Consider the following 12146-nt stretch of genomic DNA (forward strand, 5'->3'; position numbering starts at 1 on the left):
CCATAGACGGTAGACAGAGAAACACAGAGCCTGGGAAGTATCCTCTGGAAGAGTAAAAACTGATGACTGCTTTTATGAAGTGGTACAGGAACCTCTACTACAAGATTTAATATGTATATTTATTACTTTTTAAAATGGTGGCAAAAAATCAATTACCTAGCCCAAATAAAATTAATCCTGACAGCAACTGTAACTAGAAATATTAAAAGTGCAATAAATGCTAGCAGCTCCTTGACTATCAGATTTCGAAGGGGATTGATACATGCTTGCATGTATTAGGGTGATTCCTCAAACTACTATAGGTGAGGAGTTTAATCCCCTAGAAATTAAAAGACATTCCCATCAGCAGCAATATTTAGTTTAATTCCTGAAGAAAAAAGTAAACAAAAAACAAATAAATAAAAAACAATAGCACACAAATTCTCCCAGACCTGGCTCAACTGGCTTGTATTAGTCCATTTTTGTTGCTATAACACAATACATGGAACTGGGTAATTTATAAAGCAAATGAAATTTATTGCTTACAGTTTCTGAGGATGGGAAGTCCGAAGTCCATCTGGTGGTGGTGACAGTAACCCAGGGGTCTCACATTGCAAGATGGTGGAAGCAGAGAGAGAACAAGAGACAGACTCTCCTCTTCTTCTAAAGCCCTCAGAACCACGCCCCTGACCGCCATTTTTAATCCATTCACTACTGCATGGTCCTACAATCTAATCACCTCTTCAAGGCTCTGCCTTTCAATTACCATAATGAGATCTCCTACCCTCTTAACACTGTCACAGTGGGGGCTGTTTCTAATACATAAAACTTGGGGGACAAAATTCAAGCTTCAGGGAGTTTTGGGGGACATAATTCAATCCACTACATGGCTTTTTAACACAATGGTCCTCACGGGTACCTGCACCTGCGTCCCTTCTCTCTGGAACCTGCTGGGCATCTGGAAACACAGCCACTCCTCAGCATACATTGGGCTGTTTTCCAAATCAGCCGAAAATGAGGAAGCAGTAATTATTTCTTAAAATAACCAGATTCACATTTTAAGGTTTGTTTCACGAATGGAAAATGCTAAACACACTACCCTGAGTTTAATTCCACCACTTCCAGGGCCTATTATTGTAAATGGCTCCTCGTCAAGGGAGAAAATTATGTAGAGGAAAAAAATCTCACATTTCCTTCTCAAAATTCAGAAGTGAAAAGGTCAAGTAGAAATAAATACAAAGTAAACTGACTAATTTGAGCTTCTTTTCTCCATGCACCAGCTAACAGAGCAGGAAGTTAAAGTTAAAAATAAAAAAGGCCAGAACTTTTGGGAGACGGTGCGATGGCATGAAAATGTATGTTCATGCTGATTTCCACCTGAAACGAGACCATTGTGCCACCCATAGCAACTCTTAGCTTTCTGCTAAATATCTATGAAGACAGGGGAAAAAGAGAAACTTCTCCTACCACAGCTGAAAACTACATACAGACAAACAACATCACACACAGAATTACCTACTGTACACTCCAAAGTAAAATTTCAGGAATAAATAAATAGTTTTTGCTTAAAACCAGTTTGAGTTGGCTTTTCTATGAACTGAAACCAAAAGCACTCTAAGAGGTATATCAAAACGTTGAATTTAATACTAAACCTGGAAACAACCAAAAGGTGCACTGATAGGTTAAAAATACTACAGTGCGTCCACTCATCCTTCAACAAACACTTGAGTGCCTTCTACAAATCCGGAGAATGGGTCAAAAACAACAGCCTCCATCCACGCAGAGCTTGCAGTCCAGGGGCAGTACACATGGTGGTGCCACCTGCCATGAAGAACAAACCAGGCAGGAGCTTCAGCACCCGGCCCTGGTCTGGTCCCAGCTCTGCAGCCGAGAGCCACACCGCCTTGGTCGAGCAACTCAAAGTCTTTTGCCTCAGTTCATTCATCTGTAAACAAGAGCCGAAACCTAGCAGTGCCCACCTCCCTCAAGTGTCTGCAGGGCCTGCTCGGCTCATCTATCGTGCGGCTGGCTTGGCTGGGGCTGCAACTACATGCCTTTCACAGACGGAATACCACTCTTGTAACTAAATCCTGTGTTCAGTCTATATCAGACACCTTCCAGTCAAATGCATTATGAAATCCACAATAAACACACCCTAAGGAAATAGGAAGCTGAGTGGAAACTCCACAATCTAACAACCCCTAGGTTTGGGGATGAGGCGTGGGGGTTGTAAGGAAGAGTAACCCACAGCAGAGGGGGCGCCTGGCTGTGTGTGCATGCGGGAGCTCGGGGAGAACTTGGTTCCCAAACACCCACTGACTCCCGTGATTAGGGCCTACATCCTGAAAAGTCTAGGGACATTGTGTTGCTTTTGTTATAAAGTCCATTTCAAAGCACACTGTGAATAAAGTTGGAAATTAATAATCAGAAACGTCAACGCTCTCTTTGGAGCTCAAAAGGCAAATTCTTCTCCGCCTTTATTTACAAGTCATTTCTAGTTACGTGCTTACGTTAGTGATGACATCAAAAGTGAGAGAGTTCTAGCCAAACAGGTGAGAAATGGTGTCTCTGAAGTTGATGGGCCATTTTCACACACGTGTGTGTGTGTTGTCCATGTTTTTTGCCTATTTTTTTGTAGGATTCTGGGCTTTTTTCCCTCAAGTTTTAAAATACTTAGGATGTAACAAAGATTTTCTCACAATTTATATTTTTGTCTTTTGACCTTGTGTTTTGTTGCCCTGTTTTGGGTCAGGCAAATTTTTGATCGCAGTATTTTCTAATGTGGTCGAATTTGTCACGCTTTTCTTTTGAACCTAAACTTTAAGTTACTCTTGTAGAAAAAAGCCTTTCTAGCACATCGGTTGCATTCACCCTGTTCTTGTTTAACACTGGAATCATTTCATTTTTTACATTGAGCTCTCTGATCCATTTGGACCTTATTCTTGTGTGTGGTGAAGGTGTAAATCTAATGATGTCTTTTACAAAATGGTGCCCAACTGTCCCAACATTTATTAAACAGTCCATGTCTGGCCCAGCAACCTGAGCTATTACCTTTATCATACACCACATTTCCATCTGTATTTGGTCCGTCTGTTCATGTACCATGGCCAAACTATTTTCCATAGAGTCTTAGCTCACTTTTCTCTAAGTTTTCTAGGTATTCATGCTTGTTTTACTACTTCAATTTTAGAATCAACACATCTAGATCAATGAAAAAAACTGACTCTTGCTGCTTTCTTATTTTTATTGGCATCACACTAAATTTGTAAATTAACTTAGAACTGATATCTTACTGACCTCAAGATGTCCTAACTGAAAGCAAGCCATATCCTTCTGCCTCCTATGTCTTTCTCAAGCATTTCATCGCCCTCTGCACGTAGGTTTTCAGCAGTCCTTACTACACATATTCCTGAATACTTTATGTTCATTGTGACTATTGCTAATGGGCTTGTCTCTTCCATAACATCTTCTAACTGGTCATTTTTTGTACATATAAAAATTATTATTGATGTCTGTGTATTAATTTTGTATCTCTGCTACTCTGGTGAGTGCTGTTATTATATGAGTTATTTTTATCATTGAGTCTCTAGGGCTGTGCTGTCCAATATGGTAGCCATCAGCTACAGCACGGGTAGCACAGAAGTGGAACATGCCCACTGCTGCAGAGTTCTACTGGACGGGCCTACACTTGGGCTTTCCAGGTACACTGCCAGCAGAGCCAGCGCTGCTGCTGCTTCTCCACATTTTATGCCTTTGTTTTCTCTTGTCCTTTACTCAGCCTGGCCAGTGGGTACATTACGATTCCTCTATAATTATTAAGGAGACAGCACATCTTTGTTTTGTGTAACTTCCTCCTGCCTTGCCACAACCCCTCCCCAGACACACTCAAGTCCAGCACCTCCTCCCTGCTTTGGGGAAGTTCAGTTGGTGAAGAAAAGAGACAAATCAGCATCCCAAAAGTTTCCCGTGCCATATTCATTCCCAATGGCACTTCTTTACCTTTCTGGACCTCATTTAATTATATTTAAGCACTTGTAATAAGACTTGTTTCATAGAGAAAAATAAAATTTCGATCTGGGACAAACTGAATGACTGACATTTGTGCGTCCTGAAAATGACAGATATTTAGATTTCTCAATGTTTTTATTAAAATTTGAAATAAAGAAAACACATTTCTGAATCATATTTCTTTATTTTATATTCCAATAATCATATACCTATCATACCTTTAAACATATATGTAATTTTTGTTAGACTGTGGTTCCTCTCACCTGCATTCCACCTGCTGGAAGGACCCTCACCTATCATAGATAGCAGTAAATATGGTTTATAAAAGTAAAGTAGGCTCAAATTTTTTAAGTTGCTGGGAAAGTTCATTTTGTATTAATTTGTTGTTTTGACTAATTCCCAAGTCACTCATTAATAGGAGAGTAACAGAAAAGGGGGACTGCAAAGACACAAAGGCCTGGCCCCTAGAGCTCTCCTCGGGTTGACAAGGGGAGACCCGCACCTGGGAAACTACAAGTGCAGGTGTCAGAGCACTCAAGCCCTGTCCCTCCTTTGTCTCCAGGTCAAATGAAGATGGCTTTAGACACATGCTGATGAACACACTTAGAACAATAAGATAACTGACAGATAATATCTGTACTTAATACAGTACACTAGTCTAGGTTGCTACATTAAACACAATCACAACCCGCACTGAACACGAAGCACTTTGTGAAATATCATGAAAGGGCTTTAAATTCAGCCCACAACATAGCCAGGTGGAGAGGATCTATAGAAAACCTCCCATGGGATTTAACAGGACTGCTGCAGGATACAATTTCAATAAAGTCAAAGATGTTATCATTGTGAAAAGGAAAAAAGAAAAGCCAACAGCTTTGAAAGCCTGAAATCCAACTGATAACACTTGAGAATCTAAGAACAACTTTGTCAACAAGTCGAGAAGCAAACAATCCTAAAACATGAAATGACACCAGGGTAACTTTTGTTCTTATAATCTCTACACTATATTGTTTATATTCTCTTACAGTTCTTTTACAGAACAAAGACAACAGTATCACTAGCAAGACAGAGAAAGCAAAGAAGCTGATTTCAGCCAAGATTCCTAGAGATGAGCATACTATAAAAGAAAACTCACCCAGCAAGTTCATAATCATAGACTGGACAGTGGTGAGCTTCTCAGCACTTCTGCAGACAGGTGAATCATATTTCAAGTCCCCCATCTTCCCACAACCCCCAGCACATTTACATAAAGGAAGCCAGTTCTTGAAATTATCTACATACTCAAATATACTCTCATATATTTGTATGAAGCAAATTTAATAGGGAGCATAAAAACAGCACAATGTTAGAACGCTTTTATCTTTACACTGTTCAAAATAATTCAGTACTTCCTTAGTGCTAGTTCTTATGGGCTGTCTCACTTAAAATATACTCATCTAATTGTGATCTGAGAACCACCGCAGCAGAGAAGGAACATATGGAGGACCAGTCAGGAGCAACTGAAAAAAAAACAGAAACCGGGCCTCCCATCTCTTATCACACTTAAAAGGCCACAATGAAACAAAGCACCTCCAAAAAACAATCATAAACTACACAAATATTAAAATGTGAAAGACCAATGGTGCATTTAAACGTAACAGAAAAATCACTTAGAAAGTAACACCACACACATCACAGGGCATCACTTTATCACCATGCTAACCCCACTGGGTGAGTTTCTTCAATTCCAGTGTTATCTAACTCTGTACTCAGAATTCAGGAACTTCATTTTGGGGTACTTTTCCCTAGGGAAAACTACAGACTTTGTATTAATGTCTTAAAAACCAGACCTCTTGCAGCCAGTAGTCACCCCAAAAACTTTCCAGGAGTGTATGTGGAGATAGCACTCCATGGGAGGCCTCCTGGTGGCTGTCAGGAAGCTCAGTACGACAGCATCTGTCACCCACGGGCCGCCCACAAGCTACCAGGGGAGGTCCCTGATTTCCTAAACCCTCGTTTGCCACTTCAGATGCTTCCCTGCTTCAAGCCCTTCAGTGATGCCCTGCAACTCTAGCTGTGTGATCCAGCCAAAGTGTACCACATCAACTTTGCTAGGGGTTACTGCTAGCAAACCTGACAGGAGTTTTGTCTACAATCTGTTAAAACCTTCTCCTTGAGAAACACCTCTAGTTCCCCCTGGTCTGCCCTCATTCCTCGCACCTCCAAGCTACAGTAGGACTGTCCCTGCCCTAACCCTAACTCTCCGCTGACTCAACTTTTCCCTCTTCCTTCCTGGAATCTAACTCTCCAAGGGGTCCCCAGTTACATGGGTGCAGTGGGTAACAGCCTCTCTCCTCTGCCTTGCTCCTTTGCAGGCCCCCACTGCATAGCATAACTCCAGAACCCATCTCTTAACAGAAGGGACTGTAACCACATAAATGCATCACATTAAACACAAACTAACTGCATCCCCAACACAACTTCCTCTCAGCCAGATCAAAAAGATGCCTGAGGCCATCCGAGGCTGCCCAAAGCCAGTCAAGGCCTCTCGAGGTGACAGGTGACAGACGGGAAGCCCCTGTAGAAGGAGAGTGGTGGTCCTAGCAGACTGAAATGAACAGACCTCGCTTGCGAAAAACATATAAAAATATATAAGCTGATGAATATGCAACTCCAGGAGGGACTCGTGCAAATGAAGCCCTAGAGATCAAGAGTCACTAATCCCCAGGCCTGGTTTGCTAAGGGTGTGCTTACCATTTGGATTTCAAAACCAAAAAAATACATTGTTTTAGGGTAATAAACAAAGGTGATAAATCCACAAAGAAAACCAAAGGATTAACACAAAAGTCGGGATAATATTTAGTTGGAGCAGAGAACACAAAAAGAATGTCTAACAAATTATTAGCTTTTCAAAAACACTTTAACTTTTTAAATAGACTTTATTTATAGAACCATTTTAGATTTAAAGAAAAATTGATCAGATGGTATGGAAAGTTCCCACATATACTCCTAACCAGTTTCTACTATTATCTTAACATTAGTATGACATATTTGTTACAATTAATGAACCAGTATCGATACATTATTATTAACTGAGATCCATGCTTTAGTTGGATTTCTTCAGTTTTTACCTAGTGTCCTTTTTCCCTCCCAGGATCCCATTTGGGACACGTAACCTTTAGTTGTCAGGTCTCAGGCTCCTCTTGGCTGTGAGCTTCTCAGACTTTTCTTGTTTTTGATGGCCTTGACAGTTGCAAGGACCAGTCAGGCATTTTTTAGGATGTCCCAAGATTGGAATGTGCTCATGATGTCCTCATGGATAGGAGCAGGGGTTGTGGACTGCTGGGAGTGAGACCACAGAGATGATATGCCCTTGTCATCACATCCTATCAAGGCACACACTACAACATGACCTGTCACCATGACGCTGACCCTGGTCACCTGCTGAGAGGTGTTTATCAGGTTTCTCACTGTACGGTGACGTTCTCCCCCTCTCCATATTGTCCTCCTTGGAAGAAGATTGCTGTGCACCACCCACACTTAAGGTGTGGGGAGCCATGCTCCACCTGCTCAAGAACGCAGTGTCCACAGAATCTATTTGGAATTCTTCTGCACAACAGACTTACTCTTCTCCCCCACTTACTTATTTATCAATCATTCATTTATGTCAGTATGGACTCACGGTTATTTATTTTACACTTTGGGCTACGATCCAATACTATTTCGTTGCTGAAACTGTTCCAGCATTGGCCATGGGGAGCTCTTTGTGTTGGCTCCTGGGTTGGAGTGATGTGCCCCTTCAACGTGGGGGTTTGTGTGTTGTTTCTGAGCACCACATTACCTTCTGGCACTAGCAGGTGCTCTGGACTCACCTTGTGTAGTTCCTGCCCAGCTTTAGAATCAGCCATTTCTCTAAAATGCCCTCTCTATTTTTTATATGCTCTTTTATGAAACATGCAGGTACACGTTTGAAAAATATGCTTGTGATAGCTGAGTTTGCTACTTTGAGTCTATCCTCCTCCCTATAACAGCACCCCAAATACGCTGAGAAAATGGCCTTTTCCCACTGGACGTTGACTGGTTGAGCCTGTAAAAGGGCTAGCTGCGCTGAGTGGGATAGGGAGGAAGCCTGAACTGCTGGCATGATTATTTCCGAGAAATTAAAAATAATTTTAAACTCTGTGCTTATAAAAAGTAAAGATCAAATCAAAGTAAGGAAGATCATACTAAAAATTCTGATTTAGAATAAAAATAAGCATGCTTACTTTAGAATAAACTATGCCTGGCAGAGATTCAAGATGCATCTTTCCCTTGTCTTGGAGTGACTCTGATTAGGCTGAAAAGCTGCTTGGAGTTCTTTGTTCCCAAACCAGATATGATTACACTTACTCATATTGCCAGTGACAATGAAAGGTAGAGCTGGAAGATAGAACATTACTGGTTTTGTTTTGTTTTCCCAAGAAGCCCAAAGGAAACAATACCATTATAAAATCTAGAATCATTTTCTTAATTCTCAGAGAAAACTGAGTCCCCCAAATTTTAGAAGACTTGGCTAGGAGTACAGCTTCCTCAGAAATAAAAGTCGAATACAGATCTATTGACTTCTTCCTCAGTGATCTGCCTCAGTGATCTGCCTCAGTGATGTCCACTCCCCAAATCTTCATGGCTCTGTCTCCCTAGTCAAACTGAGAAAGGAGTAGAGGACATGGGTCAGAAAAAATGAAATATCTTTTGGGGACTCTCGGAGATCCTGAACCCAAAGGTTGGAAGGGTATATAAAGTGAGTATACGCGATGACCATTTCTTATTATCTTTCCTAACCATATCCAGAATAGAAATTTTACTCAACCAGAAAAAGCCCCGAGTATTAGTGAAACTACATGTTATTATTGCGGTTGAAGAAGAAAGTACTTGTAAACAAAACTCGAGAGAAATGATAAGTAATGTGCTAAAAGGACATGAGGGTGAGTGGTTCCTTGCTTTTACGTCCTTTGCCAGCACTCTAGTGTGTGGGGCTTACCACCTCGGTCAAGCCCTGTCATTGCATTTATCACACAGACTGAGATTAACCTTCTGAAATATTGCCACTTTCCTGCTCAGAAATCTTCAATAGCTCTCCATACCCTACCAATAAAGCCCACATTCCTTACTCTGATATTCAAGACCTTGTAAAATCTACCCTAGAATTTACCTTTCATCTTATTTCCTATTACTCCCCTGTCGCTTTACTCAGTCTACAGGCTCTCCTTCCAGTTCCCTCAACAAATACACTTTTCTGCCCCCAGAGCATTTACACATTTTCTTGTATTTTTCTATTTCCTCCTTCCCATTCACCTGCTTGTTTTTTTAAGACCCAGATTAGATATCACCCTATTCTAGTTGAAGGGGAGCCTTTCATTTCATTGTGCTTTCATTTCATTTGGCATTTATCATATCCTTCCTTAGGCTTGTAGATAACTCCAACAGCTCCAAAACTTGTTTACAAATTATCCAGCCCTGAGAACCACTCTTTGGCAGGTCCAACAATCTGGTGAATTTAAGTTATCAGACTCAACTTCCTCAGTGCCCCACATCTTCACATCTGTTCTTCCAATTTAAGTTCCAGAATAGAGACTTCACCTTCTCTAAGTCTAGGCGAATGAAACCTTCTCTAATTACCTAGAACTTTCTCTTCTATTCCATTTCACAAAATAAAAATTACCCTCTTGAATACAAAAAAAAAAGAATAAACTATGCCTGGCAAAAAGACGCACATTGCTCTTTCCCCACACAATTATTAGGGGTGCTCTTTCCCAGTCCATAGGCAGCAGGACTGTGGTTTGCTAACATACCCAGTGTTCATAATTTCAAGGGTCTATGTATTAAGAATTCACAATCAGGAAAATTTCACACGCTACCTGCGTGGAGAGAAAAATCATAAGGCTCTAAAGATGGTGAAGTTCATCACAATTCTAAAAGCAAAAGGATCACAGATTGAGAAACAAGGTACCCTTTAAACTCCGATACAGGAAGTAAATGTTAAACACTAGTAAAACGTTTGAGAAGCATTTAAAAAGTCTTAGTTACATCACAGGTAGAGTTAGAGAAAAAGTAATCATAATGTCATGGTTTTAAAGTAAAAGCTCTGTGCACGCGCTCTAAGAAAAAACGTTTTCCCACGTCCTCTAAAACGCCGGAGCCTAGGTGCCTGCGGGCCACGGAGAAGGCGGCACAGACCACGCGGCACTCGGGGGCAGCTCGCGGCTCCGGGGCTGCGGAGTGAGGCCGTGCGCAGGGCTCAGGGCGGGCGCGAGGCAGGCGGGCCAGGGGCCGACCGTTAACAGCCGCGGACAGGGGTTATGCCACAGCGCTGCTGCCCGGACCTCGCTGGACAGGACCCCGCGGGACAGACGCTCCGGGCAGCAGCCGCGACCGTCACGCTAGCGAGGGGACGCGCCCAAGAGCACAGGCATGGCGGCCTGGCCCGCACTGGCGCTCTTGCTGCTGGCCCTGATACTGACCGCTCAGACCCGCCCAGAGCCCAGGGACGCCGCGCCCACCCCGACCCCAGCCGCCACCGCGACTCTGACCCCGACCCCGGGCAGCAACTCGTCAGTGAGCCAGTCTCTGCCCGGCATTGTGCTCCGCGCCCGCAGCTCGTGCCCCGAGCCCGACCAGCTCGTCCTGCTGGCCCCGCTGGCCCTGCGGCCCATCCTCGGATAGGGGCGCACACCTGCCGCGTCCAGGCCGCAGCTGGGACTGGCCCGCCCCAGCGTGGCGACAAGCACCTACCGGCCACTGCCTCCACTTGACTTCACTCATAAAAATGGGTCCAGAAAAGAGAGAATCCCACCGGGACTGGCTTGGATCATCAGGATGCCAAGGTTACACCTCCTGCGATTCCACGAAGAGACTCAAAGGAGATGCGACATCCCACTGAGTTACAGATGGGGCTTAGGAACTTGGGTACCTGCAACTCTACCTTGGGAATTAGAAGATATTTTACCTTTACTTTGGTTCATTAAATGTATACAGTCAAAAAATGAGGCGCTGTGCTAAGCCACTGTGTTTCTCGGTAGAGCAGAGTGGGCGGGGCTAACAGGCACTCCTAAACCCCCCACCTTGCGCCAGCTCTTGCAGGATGCTTTGGGGAAGCCACTTCTGCTCTGGGTCAGTGAGAGGGGCCAGTGCAAGGAACACCCACCATCCCCCCCAGTCTGCTAGTAAGTCTGACTGTCCACTCCACTTTCCTCCACACACTGGCTCAAGGAAAGAGCCTTGTGTGTCATTTGCAACCTGATTCCAAAGAGTGGATGTGTAGAACCTCACATAACCTTCAAATGCTGCTTTGTAAATGTCGGTACATGATGAAAATTTTTCACAAGTTAAAGGTGATCTTTTTAAACATATACTTTAAAATCTTTAACATGAGGGGAGAAAGGTAAATCTAGCATGTGGAAAGGGAAGGCTTAGAAGCTTGCCTGTGTTAGGTTCACACACATTTCATACTATTTCTACACATTTGTTTTTATAAATCCACGTTTGGAGTACTTCTTGTATAAGTCAATATGTTTAGTAGAACCGGGGACTAAGCCTCAAGTGGATTCTGGAAGGTAAACAATACCACCATCAAGGCACAGACACCTTCTCTGAGCATCTGGTTCCCATCACACACCAGCATTCCAACATCCAGGAAAGCTTTGGGGCCTTCATAACCAGAGACATGGCAGTTTTACAGAGCATGCCCAGAAACACTGGATGCAGCCAATCTCAGAACAGAGTGTGTGAACACACTTCACAGAGTGGACACTGGGCATGTTTTAGATTGCACATGGCATTTAGTAATTATGCTTTGACGTACATAGCTTAAAATGATACAGTATTGACTTGCAATGAACATAAATGGTAAATAATTTTTTTAAAAGGCTCACAATCTAAAAAAGACCCTGACTTAAAAGGTTTTATACTAGGCATTAAAGGATGACCAATTATAGCTTTATTTGACATGAAAGAATAATGAAAATGCTTTCCCCCACAGGAAATTACACTTCCTCAGTCACCAGTCCCACCACCTCTCTCAAGGAGTAATGTTGAAATAACACCCCTTAAGAGAAATTCTGAGGGGGAAGACATGGATGAAAATTCCTGTTAGGTTATGACCCAAGGTTTAATTTCGGTCACAAGCACCTATCACATTTCAT

Source organism: Cynocephalus volans, chromosome 1, assembly GCF_027409185.1.
Source record: "Cynocephalus volans isolate mCynVol1 chromosome 1, mCynVol1.pri, whole genome shotgun sequence".
Classification (NCBI taxonomy): Eukaryota; Metazoa; Chordata; class Mammalia; order Dermoptera; family Cynocephalidae; genus Cynocephalus; species Cynocephalus volans.